Source organism: Diceros bicornis, chromosome 5 (genome assembly GCF_020826845.1).
Source record: "Diceros bicornis minor isolate mBicDic1 chromosome 5, mDicBic1.mat.cur, whole genome shotgun sequence".
NCBI lineage: Eukaryota > Metazoa > Chordata > Mammalia > Perissodactyla > Rhinocerotidae > Diceros > Diceros bicornis.
In genome coordinates, this window is record NC_080744.1 from 76,561,014 (window position 1) to 76,584,832 (window position 23,819).

At 35.5% G+C, this 23,819-nt stretch overlaps 1 long non-coding RNA gene across 3 annotated transcripts in view; it reads right to left on the reverse strand.

The window, feature by feature from the left end:
- LOC131406363 (uncharacterized) overlaps window positions 1–18,078 on the reverse strand; it is a 90,627-nt gene extending 72,549 nt beyond the window's left edge. For 2 of the 3 annotated variants that reach the window (XR_009220117.1, XR_009220118.1), the window contains exons 1-3: window positions 12,870–13,041; window positions 3,256–3,407; window positions 304–396 (exon numbers count right to left, since the gene is read on the reverse strand). This is a non-coding gene — a long non-coding RNA (uncharacterized LOC131406363). Of the gene's footprint in view, window positions 1–303; window positions 397–3,255; window positions 3,408–12,869; window positions 13,042–17,675 lie in introns of those variants that run through there. The other variant, XR_009220119.1, reaches the window with a different exon arrangement.
- Window positions 18,079–23,819: the final 5,741 nt, after the last annotated feature.

Consider the following 23,819-nt stretch of genomic DNA (forward strand, 5'->3'; position numbering starts at 1 on the left):
CCAATGTTACTGCAATAAACAAAAATTAAAAAAAAAAAAAAGACTTGAAACCGTTCAAGTAAATGTTAGGACCTGTGACTTAAATAAGGCGGTCTGAGTTTCAGGAGAAACTCACTAGGGGCACCCAAAGAATGCTGTGAAGGTGGAGGGGCTCACTGAACCTTTCTGGTACCAAGCGTTGGTTCAAAGTAGATTACAAGTTGTCTCTGATGGTTTTCTCTGAAATCCTACTGATTACACCAAGAAATATCAAGGGAAAATAACCAATAACCATTCTATAGATAAGAGAGAGATGAGGTTCACCTGAGCCAGGGTGAGGATTATAATCCAGGAAGGCAGTTTCCACAAAGGATGAAAACATTCTGGAGAAGCATGGCGTTCAGTACAGTCTTCTACCTTTTTTGAATGAAGCACATACATTAAACATGACCAGGATACATATCCATCAACATTTCAAAGAGGTTTTCAGTTGCAAATTAGTAGGTAAATGTGACCCTGATGTCTGGAAAGGGACTAATATGGGTATTATTCAATAGGTTGTAGGAGGAGAAGTATGCATTATTATCTTATGAGAGTGCATTCTTTACCTTAACGATTAAAGCAGATGTACAATACATGTTGGATAGACCATAAGTCAGGCTTCTTTCATTCAAGCCAAATCAGTTTGGAACCTGAATAGTTACCCCATATTACTGTACCTGATTTACGGCAGTCATTTTAAAATTAAAGCTATGGGGTATCTATGTATGTGTGTCTATATATATGTACATCATTAAATATATATGTATATAAGTATATATACCTCTGGGTGGTATTATCAAGTTTAATTTGTAGAGAACTCTTAAAACAAACAAGCACTATGTGAATTGAGTTTACTTTCAAAAATATAAAGAAATTATACCAAATAAATTTCAAGATCACAGGATCTAGGAAAATATTCAGTACTAAAGCTAATTTAAGTTTGTTGGGTTAATTAAAATAGGCATGTCTTTAGAGTTATCAGCATTAAAAATAAAATTTTTGTTTTTACCTAGGTTTACTACAAGTCAAATTCATGGTCTCTCTCTTACAAAGTTTGGCAGCAAAAAAATTGATGTCTGACATTACCTAATGCCTCATGAAGTTTTTGTAGGTAACCTAAACATAATTATTGGGAACAAGTAAGCTAAATAGATGCAATAAGATAAAAAGTTTTTAGATGAACTCTTTAACAATAATTGTGTGTTATGACATATGCACTTAAAAATAACTTCAAAATCTTTTGGTAACTTGAAATCTTAGAGTTTTACTAAATTAAGTAATGTGATAAAGATTTATTGAATATATAGATCATTTCCAAATAAGATAAAATATCAAACATTAATTACTAAACAGGTTTATCTACTTTTGGCTTGTTATTACAAAAAAACCAAAAGATGTTTGGGTCTATTAGTAAACACATCTTGTGCCACATAAGAAATATTTATGCTGTAAGAAAATGTATAGTTTCTGTAAAAGAAGGTATAAGGAATGAAGATATTTTTGTTAAGAAAGTAAATTTGTTCTATAGTAAAACTGGTTATGGGAAAACGAAAAAGACAATTCTTTTCTGAATGTAAAAAAGAAAGTTTTAGAAGGTTTGTGGAAGAGGAACACTGAAAGAAAGAGTTGTGTGTGGTTAATCTGGCTAAGATAGGAATGAATTTAATTAAGAAAATTAGTTTTAATATTGTTGGGGATGGAAGAAATTTTCCTCTATGTTTCTATGTTCTTCTGGCTGGTCTAAGTATTAAATTGACATGAGGCAAATTAACAGAAGAAAATAAAATTTAATTTCATATGCATAGGAACCCCACATACATGAGATGTTCTGAAATAAAAAGGTAAAATGAGGTATTTATACCATCTTGAGCTAAGGAATGGAATACGGGCCTGAGGATTCACAGAGGAGGAGGGTAATTCATAGGATGATACGAAGAGCAGATGTTCAGTAATTAGAGGTTTACCCTGCCATACAGGGAGGTCATAAAAATTTATTTCTGGTAATAACTCTTTATGGACAAGGTCCTCAATTTAAATTCTTTAAGAGAGAGGTAAAAGTTTCTCTTGAGCTCACAGTCTTGATTAAGTTTAGCTCAAAATATTCCACATGCCAAAGTGGCAAATCTAAGGGAGGCCTGTTTTGAACTCCTTCAGTCCTGCCTTTGAAAGTTCATGAGGAGTTTCACATTCTAGAAGTTGGGTTGGTAGATTGCTCATCCCATTGAACTAGTCTCTAAATTTAGAGAATAGGTCAGTCCAATTAAACAGTTGTGTCCAATTTCAGGACACAGCGACGCAGGTGGGCTCCTAAAGTCAAGCCTATGTTGCCAGCAATAAGGTATTTAATAAGAGAAATTTCTATGGAAAACAAAAGAAAAGCAATTGTTAATGATTGGAACAGGTCATAATCCCAGTTTCTGAATTCTGAAGGCAGCCATTTGAGGAAAGTTCTATACATCCAGCTTGAAGCATTTTCAGAAGGAGTGAGAGCAGGCAGTGGCAATCTGACATATTTTCCTAGTTTTCGGTTTGAATGTCTCTGATGATCTTTCTGAGCGGCCATACAGCAATAAAGATTGTCCATACATAAGTTTTTGTGGTGTTTTCTCTGAAATTCATATCAAGTTGTTCAGCTTCAGTTTTGCAGGGCTTCAGGAATAAGGGCAGTTTTAGTTTTCAATGATTCCAAGTCAAAAGGTGGGAGAAAAGTGGATATGTTAGTTTAAGGGTTGTAGCCAGGTATTGAAGAAAACTAGAAGAACTCAGGATCCAGTCCATTTTATAGGTAGTAAAGAAAACCTCAAAAGACAATGAGAAGCACTAGAATCCAATATCCGCAAAGGCGTATTATAGTTTCTATTGAAATATAATTTTTCTATACAAAATAACCCCCATTTCTATCAAAGATAATCACAGTAAAATGTCTAGTTTCAAGAAATTTTGTCTGTTATATTCATCAGTACAGCAATAATAGTGATTGATCATATAGGCTCTTTTAAATTCGCTCTGCTGGAACATTCCATAAGGAATCTCCAGATTGAAATGTTAAAGGTCTTTGGAGACCATAAAACCAATGCAAGCACTTGTCATCAGACTCACCTGCAATATCTATAGATTAGGGTGAATTACTCTCTTCTCGAAGTTCCCAAAATATCCTGAGGTTCCTGCACCCGCCAGGAAGTAACTTTCATTACTCACCTGGTAAGGTTGTTGGGAACCGTATAAACAAGGTACCTGGCTGATATTTCCAATTGGCTTTATTGGCTCCATAAAGTCAATCTTGGTTTCTTAAAGCTGTCTGGTAACATCTGAGTCTATGCACATTCTTTCTCAAATATGGCATTCCAGTCAAAGCCTTGGTAATATAACCTGTTTCCAATTGTGTCCTGCCACACAGAGAACAGATTGTTATTGAACTTATGCAAATAACTATATTGCCATGAAAACAAGAATACTTATTATATTTCTGAATTCTGAAGGTATCAGGGAGGGAGAAAAAGACAAATGTTACAATTCTGCTTACAAAGGTATAATTTACCGATTGCTGTAGTCATAGTTAGCTTAGGAGAAAATAATTCTTATATCTGGAAAACAAAGGATTATACAACCCTAATAGTTCACGGGGCCAGCCCCGTGGTGTAGCAGTTAAGTGCGAGCACTCCGCTGCAGGTGGCCCGGGTTCACATCCCGGGTGCACACCGATGCACCGCTTATCAGGCCATGTTGTGGCGGCGTCCCATATAAAGTGGAGGAAGATGGGTACAGATGTTCGCCCAGGGCCAGTCTTCCTCAGCAACAAAAAAGAAGAGGATTGGCATGGATGTTAGCTCAGGGCTGATCTTCCTCATACATACAAAAAAACCCCTAATAGTTCAGACAAAAAGTTATAGAAATTAAAATCATATTTATCAGTTTATTCAGTCTTATGACAAAAAGTTATAAAATTATAATCATTTTTATAAGTTTATTCAGCCTTATATTCAGTCAAAAGTCTTGATCTTTTGTTAGAAGTTTTATAAGCCATCAGTTTTCCGTTAGAGTTCTGTAATTTCTTTACCAGTTCAGTTTCACAATCTGAAAGTTTATCAGAAACCTATACTTGTCAAAAAGTCCTTTCTATGAATCTTCTTGAAGATGAAGCATTTTTGCAAAATGCATTGGAGTAAAACAATAACTGTCCATAAATGGCAAAACACTTAACATTAAAATGTAATTAACAAAAATCACTTTTTTATGGCATACAACATTTTAAGATAATAAATAGAATTGCAAGTGAACATTATACTGGGACATATCAGAATTTTAAAAATTTCATATAATTTCTAGAACACTTTTATTAATAATATTCACCCATGCAATATAACCTAAGAAGATTTATCATCATTTATTTGACAATGCTTCCTATGTAATTTACCAAATAAACCTAATTAGTTTAACATCTTTCTTTTTATATGGAGAGAAAACAAACCTTTGAGGTGTTCCATGCGGCCTCTGGAAAACCTCAAAGTTATTTCCACGTCAAAAAGACTTTATATAGAATTTGATTTTGGGAAGTTTGTAAAAAATATCAAAAGGTTTTAAAATACTTGGTCAAATAGGATCATAGGTCACTGTGAAACAATGCTTAGTTATCTATTTAACCATGGTGACCATTAAAGACTTGTAGGCAAATACAGAAAGTTAAATAGTTGGAAGAAAACCTTAGCTCTTGTAAAAAAAAAAAAATGACCAGATAAAAACAACACAGCAAATTATTTTGATAAAACATAAAATTCGTGCCTTTTAGTCAGACTACTTGAAGGTGAAGAAAAACTTTTCATAATCTTTATATCAAGAGAAAACTATGTCAAATTATGTAATGCTTGTAAATTTCTCATTTTGATCATGTTTCTGTTGTCTACTGTTCTCCTCTAATGATTAATAGTAAAAGCCCTGAGATAAAAACAAATTTTTGTGGAGCAAAAAAAAAAAAAAGAGTAGACTAAAACCCAAGAAAACCTTGTCCTTTCAACAGAGGAGAAACCAAATTCTAATTCTACTCTAGCTTACTTTTGATACTAAAACTCATTTACTTACTGAAATTCATTCTAATCTTATCCAGCTTGCTATGCATAAAACTCTTTTCTCAGGTGTCCTCTTCCATATACTTTCTATAACTCATTTTTTTTACATTCAGATTTTGTCCTATGCTTTTCCTCTTTCTCTCTCTTTTTATTACTAATATACTTTGTACTACGATGTTTTCTTTAAGTTTTAATTACATATATTACTTAGAATTTTTAAACCTCAGAAACCTTAATTTTCAATAAATCTAAGAAGTAAACAATTGTGAGCTGTCTACCATACCAGTATTCTCTAGATTAGCAAATTTAAGAATTCATTTAATAATTTCTAGAACTATATGCTTCTTTATAGTACAATGTTCCAATAAAACACAAGACATGTTTACTAACAGACCTGAATTTTTCTTTTAGTTTCTCTGTAATAAGTGGTCAAAAGTAGGTAGGCTTAGATTGTTTAGCAATTAATATTTCAGTATTTTATCTTATTTGGAAATGATCTGGACATTCAATGAGTTCTCATCATTTAACCTAACTCTGCAAAACTCTAAGGTTTCAAGCTACCCAAAAGATTTTGGAAGCTAATTTTAAGTACTCCTACTATAAAATATAATTATCACACCCAAAAACTTTTATTTCATTAATATCTATACATTTAATTTATTCTTAAAAAATCCTACTTAGATAAGTCATAATAATTTCATGAGACATTAAAGCAGTTAGACATCATCTTAAGCTATTCTTTTCTCGGTGCAAATTTTGTTACAGAGATAATATTAACTTATTTCACTAATAACCCAGGTAGAATAAATTTGCATATCTGCATTATATCCAATGCTTTTAACTCTGAGGATATGCCTATTTTAATTAAACCAACAAATTTAAACAAGTTTTATTTACCAAAGATTATTTTGTATCATGTTAACTTGAAAAACATTTGGGTTAGTTTCTATCATATTTAGAAATAATTTATATAAGTGCTTACTTTAAGCCAATCAAGTAGAGCTCTTTTAGAAATTAATTTTGTTAATACCATCTGGAGGTAGAAACATATCACATATATACAACGTACATCCATAGACATACATAGATACACAGACAGATGCAAGCAGAGGCCTTAAATAGTTTTCATTTTAAAATTTTACCCAGAAGATGAGTATAATAATACAAAACTCACTAGTTTATAAAAGAACAGTTGGATCCAAACTTTATTTCTGGCAGATGGAATAAATTAAGGTTACCTGCTTAGATGGCTAAAGCTTTTTTCTACTCATATTTGTGGATAAGAGACTTAAATTGGTAGATTTGGGGCAAGGGCGCTTCTATAGTTGTTCACCATTATTGTTTCCCTTGAGTCTAAGGAGCTCGGGATGGTCTAGGTAAGAGTTCAGGGAGAGGTTACAAGTCTTTTGAGATAAATAAAGGGAGGTTTTGGGATTGGTGAAAGGAAATGGGTGGAATATAGACTATCTTTAGAGCTGCATTTCCAGTTTTGGAAAGGTTTGTAAGATAAGGAATTGAGTTTCTCTAAATTCCTCATAAATTGGTTTGTAACTTAAATGATATCATAGGTTGATCTACTCATCCAACTACATTATCCATAATTTGCTTCTTTCCTGCTGGGTACATAATTTTATTTTAACTTAGGGAAGAAAGCCTGTAAAAAGTTCCTTTTAGGCTCTGAATATCAGCTTCCAAGTTCTGACCATAGAGGTACTAAAACAAACAAACAAAAATCCTTTTAAATATCTTGCCAGTTTTCAGGTTGGACAAACAGTATTTCTGGCATTATTAAACAACTTCATGGACCCAAAATGCATCTTCAAAGGTCACCACCTTCCCAAGATCCAGAGTCACTCCCACAGATAGCTAAAAATAAGAACCAACAGCCTGAATGTCCCAGGCAGGAAGAAAGCCAAGGCAAGCCTTTAGGGCACAAAATAAGACATGCAACAAAGCAACAGCTATCCCTAGTGAAGAAAGGGTCAATAACCAATGGGTCTGGATTTGGAAAGGAAGGGATAATGTGAAATTTTATTTTCCACTCTTGATTGGGCATTATAGAATGGCCATTGAGTAGAGGTGAAAGGGTTGTTGTCCAGTGAACACAAACTTCCTGGGAGGGGGTTCTGGGATATCTGCAAGGAATATTGCACAGGAAGGCCTGAAGTGGGCAAAGCCTGATTATAAAGCCCAGCAAAGTGAGCCTACTGCCTGTCCCAGGTGCTTCTGCTCAATTCATTTTCTGGCTTTCAGCACTTAATGTGAATAACATCTATACTCTTAGAGATTAGGCTGGAGTGCTTTCTGTAAATCTTGTAGGGAAAGAAAAGCTAAAACAGGCAGATGGGGTCAGATTTTAAGAAGGATTTTTACATTGGATTTTTGATTTAAGTCTAAATTTTTGCTCTTTCATCTTGTAAGGGAGTCCCTAAGTCTAACTATTATATTCTTCTCCTCCTCCTCCTCCTCCTCATTATTATTATTATTATTGTTATTATTGTTTTAATGATTATTCTTCAGTGCCGGGCAATAGTCCTGATTTTTTTTTTAATATCTGCAAATATCTGCAGGCAAATAAGAAGGGGTCTGAGTGGACTTTAATTTTTGTTCTAATTTCTGTCCTTCCATCTTATTAATGGAGTCTCAATGGCTAGCAATTGTACCAATAAGAGACCTCTCTAAACATTTTTTCCAACTTGGAAATTTTTTTTAGTTAAAAGGATCTATTATCTGGTCATTGATGAGCAGGATCATACTATCAACTCAAACCAATAAGCCATTTTATGGCTAAACCATAGATGCAAGAGGAATCCCAAAAGGAAAGGGCAAAGGATACAGCCCTCACAAGATCCAAAAAGTTGACTTCCATAGTTAGCCTAAGAAAGTAAAGGTGATAACTCTGAGGGGCTCTGTTTTTAAGCAGCCATTCCAAAACACAGGGGATCACATGTTCCCCCCCTTTTTAACAGGATAGGTGACTTGCCAAGCTAAAAGATCACCTAATTTTTTTTCTATATTCTGTAAGCTTGGATACACAGCCATTCAGCTACCCACCAGATGCATATGCATCTTCTGGCTGGCAGAGACAAAAGAAAACAATGACTATCCCTGGGAGGAACAAGATTAATAGAAAACAAGAATACTCATCCAAAATCTTTACCAGAGTCACTTTTGCTCAAGAAACTAACTTCACAAATATTTTATCGTGCTAATTCAAATTTAGGAAGGAGAAGGAAAGACTCTTACCACTCTCATTTCCAATAGACCTTGCAACAGGCAGAGATCTGGGAGACTGAAGGGCCAAAAACTCTACAAACATGTAAATTTTTGTATTTGCTTGAAAGTCTTTAATTGTCACTATGGTTAAATGGATAACTGAATATCATTTCACAGTGACATATGATCCTATTTGACCAAGTGTTTTCAAACCTTTCAGTATTTTTGACAGACCTGCAAAATTCAAATCTTAAATAAATTATTTCTTTGACCTGAAAGTAACCTTGAGAATTTCCATAGTGACCCTGGGACTTCTCAAAGAATTTGTTTTCTCTTCCTGTAAAAAGGAAGATATTAAACTAGTTAGGCTTATTTTGTATGTTAAATCACATGGCAAGCATTGTCAAATAAAAAATGATAAACCTTCATAGGTTATATTGCATGGGTAAATGTCATAATATGTCTTCTAAAAATTATATAAAATTTCTAAAATTTTGACATGTCCTGGTATAATTTTATCAGTCACAATTTTAGTCACTATCTTAAAATGTTTGTTACATAAATAACCAAATTTTCTTGCCAATTGAATTGTAATCAGATTTTTAACCATGCCATTTTAAGTCTTTTGTCATTTGCTGACAGTTATTGTTTTACTCTGATGCTTTTGCAAATATATTTTATCTTGAGAGAGATTCACAGAAAGAATTCTGACACTTACTCTAGAATTCAGTTTTCTGATAAACTTTCAGATCATGAAACTAAACTTGGGAAGGAATTACAGAACTTTAATGAAAAGACTGATGGTTTCATGTAACTGTCAACAAAAGGTCAAGAACAAGTATTAATTACACGGGGCTACGTGAACTGAGGAGGACGGTCTAATGTTTTGTTTTTTCAGATTTTAAGAAATCCTTTTTCTTAAGCTCTTAGCAACTAGGTAAGCTATTCCTTTGTAAACAAAGATGAAACATTTACTTTTTATTCATACCTGATCCCTCCAGAATTCAGAAACTCTCAGTGTGTATTCTTATTTTCACTTATATAAATAATCAAGTCTAGTTTTAATATAAACAAATTAGTTTTATGGAAATTTGGTAAAAAAATGAGAGTAACTGTAGAGACAAAAATTATGTTTGTACTTTTGTAGATATTAGATTCAAGTCCTATTAATTGTCTTTGAGTTTTTGTTTGTTTGTTTTTTATATATACCTGTAAACTGGACTTCTGTGGCCTAAGGTATTGCCTTTGGTCTCACTGACTGTCCACAGTATACTCTCTGGAAAACATAAACTCTCCAAATGAGATAGTCACCATCAGATCAATGTCTATTGGTATATAACCTTCTGCTGATACCTTGTTGTCTTAAGCTAGTATGACCAGCTACTGTAAGTCTCTAATATCTTATGCTTAAGCCTATCAGCAACAGGTTAAAGAAGCTTTCCCAGATTCCAATTTAAAGAATACTGTTGGTCATAGTCTAGAGCCTGGTGACTAGGTATTCTGGAATCATAATCAGAGGAAGACAGCCCTTGAGCCCTATTGGTAAGAACCCTACCAAGTGCTCCTGACCACTGACATTCCTGCAGAACTAGAATGCATTGAAACTTGGAGATACATCCCACAGTGAAAGAAGGCTCCACCTGACATCTGGTCCCGTACAAATGCCAGAGACCTCCAAATCAAACTGACTAGGAAGAGAAATAGCTGACATCTGAGGCAGACAGCTTTCCCAAAACGGCTGGACCAGGCCTGCACACCTTTTACTCACTGTTGCTTCTTATCTTATTTTATCCCTGTCTTTCTTGGAAAGACAATGTTCTCCCAATCTACTACAAAAGGGGGAAACCTTTCTGATTGTTGGATTTGTCATCAGAAACCTTGTTCTGTCTCTGACATTCCTCTCCTAATTAATTGTGCTAAGTGTCTAGAACTCCTTGCCTAACCAATCAAACCTCCAGATATTTAAGAGGTAACATTTTTAACTGTTGTAAATATCTTTGTTGTACCTCCATAAATACCTGATATGATTTCTGTAATAAATCGTCTGTCTGTCTATCTATCTATCTATCTATCTATCTATCTATCTATCTATCTATCTGTCTATCTATCTATCTGTCGATCTATCTGTCTGTTGATCTATCTATCTATCTATCTATCTATCTATCTATCTATCTATCTATCTGTCGATCTATCTATCTATCTATCTATCTATCTATCTATCTATCTATCCATCTATCTAATCTATCTATCTATGAATCTATATATCTATCTATGTATCTATCTTATTGTCTTTGTTTTTTTCTAGATAACACTGACTAATATTAATTTTGGTACTTGCAGCAGTTCTAGAGGAACAAAATTTTAATCAAGATACTTCTGGTTTGGTTCTGAGGTTTCTGGAATTGGATCTCTAATTTTATTAGGTGTAAAGATGCTAATGACTCTTTTTCCAGTAGTAAACAGCACTTATTGACAATGGTGAAAGCTTTTTATAGAGATAAGCAAAATATCTGCATTGGATTCTCCTAATCAAGCACTTGCAGAAGTGAGGAGCTAAGTAACTATATATAGTATACCTTTGAACATTTTTGCATTTAAGTAATACAACATTGGTTGTCTATTCCTAATATCTCTGGACAAATTGGTGAAAGAAAAGGACGAGCTGAGGTATTCAAATTCTCAGCTCAAGAGTTGCATCAATGACCTAATGGGGTTTAGTTGTACCTTGATGGAGAGAATTATCTTCTGGCAGGGCTGAAATTAATAAAAAGTAAACTGTGATAGGCTGAATTTCAAAGCCAGTTGAATTCCCGAGATGGAAGGTTTCCTACTATTAAAGGAGGCCACTATTTGCAAAAGAGTAAGATTCTAAAACTTGTGATGGAGACATGTGGGAAGACCCTGATGAAACTGAGGACCAGAAGCCCCTAAATTCTGAAGATTCTTCACTGCTAGTGGAAGTGTTCTCCCCAGCCCCAGTGAAAGTAGCATCTCCATCCCCCAGCAAAAGTGGCCTCCCAAATGCCAGTGGCAGTGGCATCTCCAGGCCAAGTGGGAGCAGCCTCTTAATTCACAGTGGTGTCAGCCTTTGAACCTCCATTTGAAGGGATTAAGCCTGTACTTCCTGAGTAAATGGTAATGGCCTCTCCTGCAGTAGTTACCACCTATGGCTAGACTCAAATCTCAGCAGGATCTTTAAGGTGAGGCACAAAGTGTGACTCATGAGGAGATACACTATACTCCAAAAAACTACTAAGTTTTTCTTTTTAAATTTATACAAGAAGAAATCTGGATAATATGGTTCAAGTAGATATTAACAGTGGGTAATAATGATGGGAGGAACATAAAGTTGGATTAGGTGAATTTATTGATATGGGCATGAGGCAGAGATTCTGCATTTAATGTTGTATCTTGAGAGGTTAGAAGGGGGTATCTCAGTTTGCTGGGTTGGTTTTCTGAAACATGGATGAAAATATGGCCCACCTCAAGTGAAATAGAAATGCCCTGTTTCTCTTGGCTTAATGCAGAGAAAGGAATTCAAAAGCTCAAGGACATTAAAATATTAGCTTAATTTGTCATTGAAGACTTACTCACCCACACTGGGAGGGTCTAGAAGATATACCTTCCACCAATACTTTGAGAAATAAACTAAATAATGGAGCCTCAGCATCCTTGAAATGCTCCATTATTTCTCTCTCTGTAGGCCAGAACTTATACAGAGAACCATAGCCACTCAATTGGAAAATATAAATGCAGTGGCAATATTTGGATGCTGAGGTGGCAGAGCCAAGTGGCTTCACTCATTTGAAAAGCAAGGTAGGTGTAATTGCTGTAATAGAAAGTAGAATCAAAGCAGTAATCAGAATAGTCTGACTCACAAACCTATGAAGTTGGCTAGTTTATCATGATGTTCCTAAGAGTATAAAACACAGGAAGTCTACTAAATTCTTACTTGACCTGTATAACCAGAAAAGTTCTAGGTCAATGAACAAAAGACTAACTTAAATCATAAAAATAGTGAGTCACAGCCACTCAATCCATTTCCCAACTTTAGCCAGTATACAGACCCAGAACTCCTTAAATGAAGGGGAGATCAGGTCCTCTTGAGGAATAATCCTTGGAGGCTAAAAAAAATTTATCCTTTAATCTTTCTTCCAGCCTTCCTCAAAGGGACCTACTGCTTTTTACCAATGTAACAGTACACTGGGAGTAAAGAATATACTCAGACCTTTCCAGGACTACTGGACATAGTTCCAAATTGACATTGGTTTCAGGGTACTTAAGACATCACTATGATCCTAAAGTCAAAGTAGGAGCTTAAGGGGTCAAGTGATCAATGAAGTTTTAGCACAGGTCCACCTCACAGTGGGTCCAGTGCATCTACAAACACATCCTATGGTTATTTCCTCAGATCTAGAATGCATAATTGAAGTAGAAATACTTAGAATCTGGCAGAATCCCCACATTTGTTCCTTGACCTGAGGAGCGATGACTAGTAGAGTGGGAAAGGGAAAATGGAAGCTACTGGAAATAACTCTACCTAGGACAATAGTAAGTCAAAAACAATACCTAGGATTCCCATAGGGAATGCAGAGAATCCTGCCACCATAGAGGATTTGCAAGATGCAGGGTGGTGATTGTCTCCAAATCCACATTCGACTCTTCTATTTGACCTGTGTAGAAGATAGATACAACATTCAGAATAACAGTGGATTATTGAAAGCTTTATAAAGTGGTGACTCCAAGTGCAGCTGCTGTAACAGATATGTTTTCATTACTTGAACAAATTCGTTCATCCCCTCGTATGCACCTATTGATCTGGCAAATTCCTTTTTCTTCATACATGTCCATAAGGGCCAACAGAAACATTTTTCTGTCAGATGGCAAGAGCAGCAATATACCTTCATGGTTCTACTTCAGAGGTACATTAGCTCTCCAGCCATTATATCACCATTTAGTTTTCAGGGATCTTGAATTCCTTCCCCTTCCAAATGATATCACACTGGTCCATTACAATGATGACATTATTTTGATTGGACCTAGTGATCAAGAATAGCAAGTTCCCTAGACTCATTAGTAAGAAATTTGTGTATCAGGGGGTATGGAATAAATCTGACTAAAATTCAAGGATTTTCCACATCAGTGAAATTTCTAGGAGTCCAGTTGTGTTGGGATTGTGAAGATATCCCTTTTAAGATGAAGGATAAGTTTTTGCATCTGGCCCCTCCTACAACTTATAAAGAAGTACAATGCCTGGTGGGTCACTTTGAATTTCTGAGGCAATATATTCCTCGTTTGAGTGTGTTACTATGGCACATTTACCAATGACCTGAAAAGCTCCAAGTTTTGAGTGGATCCCAGAAAAAAGAAGGTGCTGCAACAGGTCCAGCATGCTGTGCAAGCTTTTCTGCCACTTGGGCCATATATTCCAGAAGACCCAATGGTTCTACATGTTTCATGAGCAGATAGAAATATTGTGAAAGCCTTTATCAGCCCCCATAGGTGAGGCGCAGGACAAGACTTTACAATGTTGATGCAAAATCCTGCTATTATCTGCCGATATCTAATCTACTTTTGAAAAACAATTCTTGGCCTGCTACTGGGCGTACTAGGGAGTAAATGCTTGACTATGGGCCACGAAGTTACCATCTAACTAGCACTGTTCATCATGAACTGGGTGTTATCTCACAATGTAAGTCATACAGTTGAGAGTGCACTCAAATATGGCATTTTGAACTGAAAGTGGCATATATGTTAGGGTTAGGGTTAGGATACGGACTTAAGGCAAAAGTAAGTTACATAAAGAAGTGGCCCAAATGCCTGTGGTCCTTCCTCCTGGTACACTGCTGTCTCTCTTCCAGTCTGTGTCTATGGCCTCATGGAAAACTCCCTTAGATTAATTGACGAAGGAACAGAGATTCGCGCCTGGTTTAATGATGGTTCTGCACAATACAGAGGCATCAAAAGTGGATAACTGTAGGCATATAGAACTTCTATGGGACATCTCTTAAGGAAAATGGTCAAGAGCAACTCTCTCAGCAGGAAGAACTTTGGACAGTGCCCCTGCATCACTTAGCTTTGAGGGAGAAATAACCAGAAATGTGATTATATATTGACTCACGAGTTGTGGCTAAGGCTTTGGCTTGATGGTCAAGGACTTGAATGGAACAGGATTAGAAAATTGGTGACAATATAATTTGTGGAATAAGTATGTAGACAGACCTCTCTCAATGGGCAAAAGAACATGAAAATATTTGTGTCTTGTGTGAATGCTAAACAAAGGTTGACCTCAGCAGGGCAAGATGTTAATAATCACGTGGATAGGATGACACTTTCTGTGGACAACAGTCCATTTCTTTCCCCAGCCACCCATCCCATTGCCCAATGGGCTCATGAATAAAGTCGCTATGATGGCAGGGATGGAATTTATGCATGGGTTCTGCAACACTGACTTTCTCTCACATGGCTAAGTGCCCAATCTGTCAGATGTGAAGAACAATGATTCTCTCACACAGCACCACTCCACATGGTGATCAGCCAGTTTCCTGGTGCTGATTGATTACATTTGACCCCTGCTTTCATGGAAGGGTCAATATTTTTGCCTTACTGAAATAGACGCTTAACCTTGGTAGAGATTTGCCTTGTCTGCATGCAATGCTACTGGCAAAACTATCATCAGTGGATTGAATAAATGCCTTATTCAGTGTTATGTTACTAATTCTGTACAGTACACAGCATTATTTCAGATCAAGGAACTCACTTCACAGTAACAGAAGTATGGCAATGGGCCTATGCACATGCAATTCCCCGGTCATACCATGTTGCCCACCATTTGAAGCAGCTGGCTTGATAGAGTTGTAGAGGGGGCTTTAGAAGACTCAGTTACAGAGCCAGTTAGGTGGCAATATGTTGCATTGCTGTAACAAGGTTCTCTGGTAGGCTTTCTGATGCTGTTCTGAATCAGCATCCAATATGTAGATTTATCTTATATCCAGCATTCATGGGTCCAGGAATCAAGGGGTGGAAATGACACTTTTTGTCTCCTGTTCCCTTGACTTCATGCTCTACTGACCTAGAGGTTTTAGTTCCAGACAAATGAATGCTTCCACCAGGAGACAAAACAATTCCCCTGAATGGCAATTAAGACTTCCACGTGGCCTCATTGGGTTCCTCATGCCTCTGAATCAACATTGAATGAAGGGAGTTTGGGTACAGGCTGGGGTGATTGCAACAACTGCCAGAGAAAAACCAATAATTAGACAATAGTTAAAGTGGTAAACACAGATTTATTCAGGACTACTGTAATAGGGTAAAAGAGTACCTGATATAACAATTCTGAAGATAGCAAGGACAAGTAGGAATTTATAGCCAAAGGAGTATGAGGGAGTAAATGGATGAAATATAACTAGGAGAAAACCTGAAGTGTAAGGGAATTTTGGCTAAACTGAATTAACAGTATTCTTTTTTGTGTGTGTGTGTGAGGAAGATCAGCACTGAGCTAACATCCATGCCAATCCTCCTCTTTTTGCTGAGGAAGACTGGCCCTGGGCTAACATCTGTGCCCATCTTTCTCCACTTTTATATGGGATGCCGCCACAGCATGGCTTGACAAGCAGTGCGTCGGTGTGCACCCAGGATCTGAACCCAGGCCACCAGCAGCGGAGTGGGCATACTTAACTGCTATGCCAGGGGGCTGGCCTCACCAGTATTCTTGATGAAGACAGGCCAGGCTTACTAGGCATGACTTGATGGTGGAAGATGAGAAACCTGATTAGATATCAAAGGTGATCAGGCATGGAAGATGAGAGACACTTGCTATATTGACTTAGTAGGTTCTTGCTAAGGATATTACAAGAAAGTGCATGGATGGTCCCACAAGAAGATTCAGCAGTCTGACTAAAGTTTGCTCAAGGAAAGAATCTTTGTCAGTCTACCCTATTGTTAAATGTAATGAAGAGACTTTCTTCATTCCTTAGAAAAATATAAGTCCATTTCTTGTTGGGTTGCAATTTTTCCACTAAAGACCTGATAAATCATCTGTTGATATTTGGTAGTAGAGAGTACACTTTATGGTGCTAGACATCAGGCATTTAAGAGGGGGAGTTTCTATTAAAATAACAGAAAATAAAAGATTAATGTTAGAAACCCAGTTTCTGATTTCAGAGGGCATCCAATTGAGAATATTTCTTGATCTTGGGCTCAAAGCATTTTTAGATGGTGGGTGTGAACACCAGTGGCAGTCCAATGGATTTCCTGGTTTGCAGTTTGAATGCCTGCAGTGATGCCATCAGGTATCCCATTGAACTTTCTGTGTGGCCCACATAACAACAGGCATGTCATTTTCTCATACATGATCATCAGTAGTAATTGCCTTGAGGATTATACCAAGTCATCCAGCATCAAGTTCCAGAACTTCATGAAATAGGCGGTGTTAGTTCTAAGTGGTTACAAGTTAGATGGGAGAAAAACTTGAAATATTAATTTAGAAATCTATAGCCACATCTGAAGGAAACTAGAAGAATCAGACTTTGGTATGGACTGGCAGCATGGAACCCAGGAGGGTACATTAGAATTTTTCTCTCTACAGTCACTGCCATTCAACCAGAGATAATCAAAGTACAACTAATCTGTTTGCAAAATAAGTCTCGTATCATTAAACTTGTTCTGCTTACTTACATAAGTGCAGCAAAAATAATGTTTGGCCACATAGGTCTCTTGAGTTTGTTTTGCTGAAACTTTTCATAAGGAACCTCAGGATTCCTTTGGATTTCTTTGGATTTTTCAAAGCCTCTCAAGGCTAAGAGGCCAAGTCAAGAACTTACACTAGTTTTTGCCTACAATACTTACAGATTTGGATGAGTTTCTTTTTCTTGGGATCCCTAAGATATCCTGAGATTTCTGAGACTGTGGAAGCGATCTTCTTTTCTAACCCTTAAGGTGGAAAACCCATTAAGACAGGTACAGACTGGTTTTTCCAAAGGAGGTTTTAAAACATTGGCTCCTTATTCAACCTTAGTTCCGTAAATCCTTCAGGTCATGTCTGATGCCATGCACGTCATTGTCTAATATGATATTCCAATCAAAGCCTGGTAATATAACCAATGTTTTCAATTCTGTCTTGTTACAAGGGGAACAGATTCTTATCGAATTTATGCAGATAACTATATTGCCATAAAAAGAAGAATATTCACTAAGATTTTTCCAATTCCGGTGGAATCAGGTAGGGGTAAATAGGAAATGTTTCATCTTTGTTTACAAAGTTATACTTTACCAAATTGCTGTATATACATGTAGCTTAAGAGAAAAACATTTTCCTTCTAAATGGAAAAATAAATATTAAAAAAGCAGCAATGTTTAAGAAAAAGTTATACTCACTGTCATCATTTCATTCAGCACCTTGTAATTAATTCTTGTTCTGCTAGATCTTGACTTAGTAGTTTTAAGAATATATCAGCTTTTGTATTACTTCTGGAAATTTTTACACAGTCTGGAGGAAAGGTTTCAAAGTTATCCAAGTGTTACCATCACATAGCAGTCTTGCCTGTAGTTGATGTAAACACTTTTGGGGAAGAGTCAAAACAAAGGAATAACTTTCTGTGAATGACAAGTGACTTGAAAGGGCCATGGTTAAATTTATCATGAGAGTTCATTTGTTAAGGAAAATTAATTATTTCTGTGGCATACAACATTTTAACATAATTCCAGATAACATGAGTATTGACGGATTTCTATGAATACCTGTGTTAATAACATATATCCACACACATATAACCTAAGGAGGTTTATCATCACTTCTTACTTGACAAGTTCCACACATAATACAACATACCAGTTAAATATAATTAGTTTAGCATCTCTTTTTACAAGGTGAGAGACAACTCCTTTGCGATTTTCCAGGGGCTGTCTCAATGTTATTTTGAGGTAAAAAGATTCCATTTAGAATTTAATTTTGAGAAGTTGTCAAAATGTCAAAATGTTTGAACACTTGACTAATAGAATTACAAGTCACTGTGAAACTATACTTAGTTATCCACATAACTAAAGTACAATTAAAAGATTTCAAAGGCAAATACAAAAATTACGTAGTTGTAAAACATCTAGCTATTTTAACAATGAGAAGATCCTGTTTTCTTAAGTAATAAATGACCTGATAAAGACAACATAAAACACAGGAAGTTATTTTAAGACACAAAATCTTGGTTTCCCAGGCAGAATACTTAATAGGTATAGGAATTTATTTTTTTTACAATTTCTCATTAAGAACAGACCAAGAATCTAAGAAATCTTTGTTTTTGTAGCAGAGAGAGAACTCAATCCTAGGTTTGCAACACTGTACTACTAATTCAAAGATTAATTTTTAAAAATCTTATAATAAACCCACCCTAATCTTACCCAGGTGAAGCACACAAGATAACATTGCTTTTCCACAGTTTCTTCCCCACAATTCTTACACAGCTTTTTTCATATCCATTCAGTTTTTTTCTTGCTTTTTTTTTCTTTCTCATTGTGGGACAACCAATCATTCTATATTAGGATAAAAGTACTGCTTTTACATTAAGGAAAATACAACCTTCCTACATTTCCTTATCAAAAACATGCCTTACTTTCCTTGCAAAGAGGTTTTTTCTTTACCCTTATAGGTACTAGTAGTTTCATTGACATAGATTAATTAAAAATTTTCACCAATGGTCTCTTTTCTTTTATAGAGAAAACTAGGAAGTAAGCAATTGTTAACTCTCTAGCATATAGTATCATTCTGTAGCAAATTTAAATCCATCATTTCATAATTATATAGAGGCATATGCCTTTTTCATAGTACAATTTGTCATATTTAAAAACAGACCCAATTATATTAGCTTCTCTATACTGTATAAAAAAATAAGATAACAAAAGTCAAAAACATATTCCGTAATTAATGTTTCCATATTTTGTCTTATTTGGAAACGATCTGATATTCAATGATTATCTATTCTTTAACTAAACTTATCATAGTTTTAAGGTTTCCAGTTACAAAAAGGTTTGTGAAAGTACTTTTAAGTAGGCATATTTTAAAACATAATTATTACAAATCATATTATAAAATTTTTAAACCATAATTATTTTAAAGTTCACTTATTGGTTTTATTTTACTTGATTTGAAAGTAAAACCTGAAACCATAAAACTCTTACGAGAAAACATAGGGGGTAAGGTTCATGACATCACACTTGACAATGATTTTTCTGTATTGATACCAAAAGCAAAAAGAATAAAAGCAAATAAATCAAGTGGGACTACTAAACTAAACATCAAACTAAAAAGCCTCTGCACAGCAAAGAAAACTGTCAATAAAATGGAAAGGCAACCTAAGTAATTGGATAAAATATTAGCAAATACATTTCTGATAAGGGGTTAATATCCAAAATATATAAAGGACTCATACAACTCATTAGCAAAAAAAAAAAAAAAAAATCAAGCAATCTGACAAAAAAAGGATCAGAGGAACACAATAGACTTATTTATAAAAAGACATAAAAATGGCCGATACGTGCACGAAAAGGAGCTCAACATCACTTATCATCAGGGAAATGCAAACAAAAAACACATTGAGATATCACTTCATGCCTGTTAGAATTACTGTCATAAAAAGACAGGAATCCTCAAAAAATTAAAGATAGAACTACCATATGATCCAGCTATTCCACTGCTGGGCATTTATCCAAAGAACTTGAAAACACCAACGTGTAAAGATACATCCACCCCTGTGTTCATTGCAGTGTTATTCACAATAGCCAAGGCTTGGAGGCAACCTAAGTGCCCATCAAGGGACGAATGGATAAAGAAGATGTGGTATATATACACAATGGAATACTACTCAGCCATAAGAAACGATGAAATCCAGCCATTTGTGACAACACGGATGGACATTGAGGGTATTACGCAAAGTGAAATAAGTCAGAGGGAGATGGTCAAATACCATATGCTCTCACTCATTAAGTAGTAGATAATAACAACAACAAACAAACACATAGAGACAGAGATTGGATTGGCAGTTTCCAGAGGGTAAGAGGGGAGGGAGGAGGGCCAAAGGGATAATTAGGCACATGTGTGTGGTGATGGATTGTAATTAGTATTTGGGTGATGAACATGAGAACATGATGTAATCCATGCAGAAACAGAAGTATAATGATGTACACCTGAAATTTATACGATGTTATAAACCAATGTTACCACAATGAACAACAACAAAAAAGACAGGAATTACAAGTGTTGCCAAGGATATGGAGGACAGGGAACATTTGTGCACCGTTGGTAGGAATGCAAATTGCTGCAGTCACTATGGAAAAGAGTATGGAGGTTCCTCAAGAAATTACAAATAGAATTATAATACGATCCAGTAATTCCACTTCTGGGTATATATGAATGAAACAAAATCAATATATCAAAGAGATACCTGTAACCTCAAGTTCAGAGAAGCATTATTTACAATAGCCAAGACATGGAAATAGCTTAAGTGTCCATCAACAGATGAATGCTTTAAATATGCGGCATATATATACAACAGATTGTTATTGAGCCATAAAAAAAGGAAATCCTATCATTTGCGACAATGTGGATGAAACTTGATGGCATTATTCTAAGTGAAATAAATCAGAAAAACACAAATACTGTATATCTCACTTATATGTGATATGTAAAATACCTGAACTCATAGAAACAGAGAATAGATAGATGGTTGCCAGATGTGGGGGGAAGGAGATGGGGGACATGGGTGAAGGTGGTCAAAAGTACAAAGTTCCAGTTATAAGTAACAAGATAAATAAGTTCTGGGGATGTTAATGTACAGCATGGTAACTATATTTAACAATACCGTATTGTATGTTAAACATTGCTAACATAGTAGATCTTAAAAGTTGTTATCACATATAAAAAAGTTTATAAGTATGTGAGGTGATGGATGTTAATTAAACTTATCGTGGCAATTATTTTGAAATATATACATATATCTAAACCATTTTGTTGTACATCTTAAATGCATACGTTACATGTCAATTATAACTCAATAAAACTGCGGTTAAAAAATGAAATAAAAAAATATAAAAAAGAATCGTTATAAAAGATAACTATTGAAAAGTGTATGTATAAAGTTTTCCCACTAACATATATTTAATTCATTTGTGCTTATCGTTTGAATTGAAAATTTCATGAGCTAAATAAACAGATATAATCATAAAACGAAGTTATTTCCCATGTTGAAAAATTAGACAAGTATCAAAAAAATCTCAGAAGCAAAAAAACCTAAAAAGTTAAACATATTGTTCTTCATTTTTCTGTTGCTGTGTTTTTTAAATTCCACCATATCTGACATGCATCAAGCAATTTATTTTATTTTACATTTTATTATTAGTTTGTTAGAATTCATGATTTTATAATCTTAAATATCTAGTAGAGATAACAGAGGCTTGTTTGACTACTAAATCTAGGTAGAAAAAAATTGTATGTCTGCATTGTATTTAATGCTGACAACTCTGAAGACATGCTTGTTTTTATTTTATCAACAATTTTTACCATAGATTATTCCTGAGTATGTGAACTTAAAAAACATTGGATTAGTTTGCATATTTCTGAGAATTTTAGGGATGCTTAATTTATAGAAGGACTTATTCATTTCTAAGCCAATTTGAATAAAACCACTTTAAGTGATTTTGCAAATTAATTTGGTTTTATCATCCAGAGGTACAAAAATGGCACATATACATAACATACATTCATGCATGTATGCATACATACATTTATAAACATGCAGACAGATGTAAGCAGACATCTCAGAGGTTTCATTTAAAATTTTAGCCTTGAGTCAGTAAAACACAGTAATACAATGTCACTAGTTTATCTCTACTTTATATTTTTATCTGAACATTGTTATGGGCAAATGCAACAAGTTGAGGTTACCAGTTTACCAATATTTGTGCAGGAAACTTTTAAAATTTTCTTTGGTCCTGACATGTAATCTGATGGAGGCTGTGGAGTAAATTTTAGGCCAGTGACTGAAGAGACATCTAGCAGCTATCTGGATGTCTACAAAACTCAGCTGAATGAACAGAACATCTAGTTCTGTTTCCTAATTTGTTTTTTTCTCTTTTCAGCCTCAGGTTTCTTATTGGTGGGTTCCTCAGTCCCTTGAGAGCCTTGGATGGAGGGTACAGGGCATAAAGTTCTAGTGATTGCAGGGAGGCAAGGAGCTGAAGTGGAAAGGGAAGAGTCTGGCTGGTGGACAGAGATGGAAGGTGTAGGAGTTTGAAGGGGGACATATCAAAGGATCAAGAGAACAGGAGAGAAAATCCAAATCAGTATAGGAGGACCACGAACACTTGTGATGGAAATGGAGAGGTTTTAGGAGCAAGTTTGGGAAGACCTTAAATTGTCCAAAGAGTCCATTGAGGTTCCAAATTATTCTTGGGATAATCATGCCAAGAAGAAAGGAAGCAGATAGAGTTGGGTGAGCACAATTTCAGTAATGGTTAAAGAAGGAGAGGGGGGAGGTGTCAGTTCACTGATAAGCTCCAAAGTTCTTAACTAATGGTACCTTAATACTTATGAACAGAGAAACTTGAAACTCTTAACCCAGTTTCTGCCTAGCACTAGCACTAGTTTTGGCCTGGCACTCGAACCCAGCTTCTAACACACAGGTGCTTGCTTTGGACTCAAACTCCACTAGTGCTTGCCTAGGACTCTAATCCAGCTTCTTAAAAACGGAGAAACCTAGCGCTCCAACCCAGCCTCTCTTTGTCTGGAACTCTTACCCTGCTTCTAGAGTATAATTATAATCTTAAGAAGCAAAATCTGTCCTCATCAGCTACATTCGGAAAATTTGTCTGGTCCAAAGGTTTAAGAGTCAGATTCACCAGTGGATACCTGACTAATCAGTCAGAAGTGAAGACAGTGTCTTCAAAGATAAAAACTTACGGTCTTGGGCGAGGAGTCCAGGGCTCCAAAGATGAATCTGATCCTACCTGAGTCACAGCATCTTAACTGTCAAAGATAATTCCGAGATGAACATTAGCAAAGTGGTAAAAACAGGTATTATTCAGGACTATTGCAATAGGGGAAAAGAGACTTCAATATAGAATGGGGCTTAATTCCAAATACAGCATAAGCTATTGGGAATTTACAGCCAAGGAACCTAGTGTGGGTCAGTAAGTGGAAAATTACTAAGAGGAAATATCAAGGGTAAGAAGAATTTTGGCTAAAATAACCTAAGAAATTTTTTGCTGAAGACAAGCCATTCTGATTTGACATCACCTGGTGGATGATGGAAGATAAGAAACCCAATTAGATGTCAAGGGTGATCAGAAATGGAGGATGAGAGTCTTGATACATTGACTTATCATGGTTCTTACTAAGACTATTACAAGATAGCCTTAGGGGTGGTTCAGTAATCTGACTAAAGTTTGGTCAGGCAAAGAGTATTTGTTAGTACTCAGTGTTTCTCTTAATATTACCATGTACTGTGATTATGGTCAATGGGAACCTACAACAAC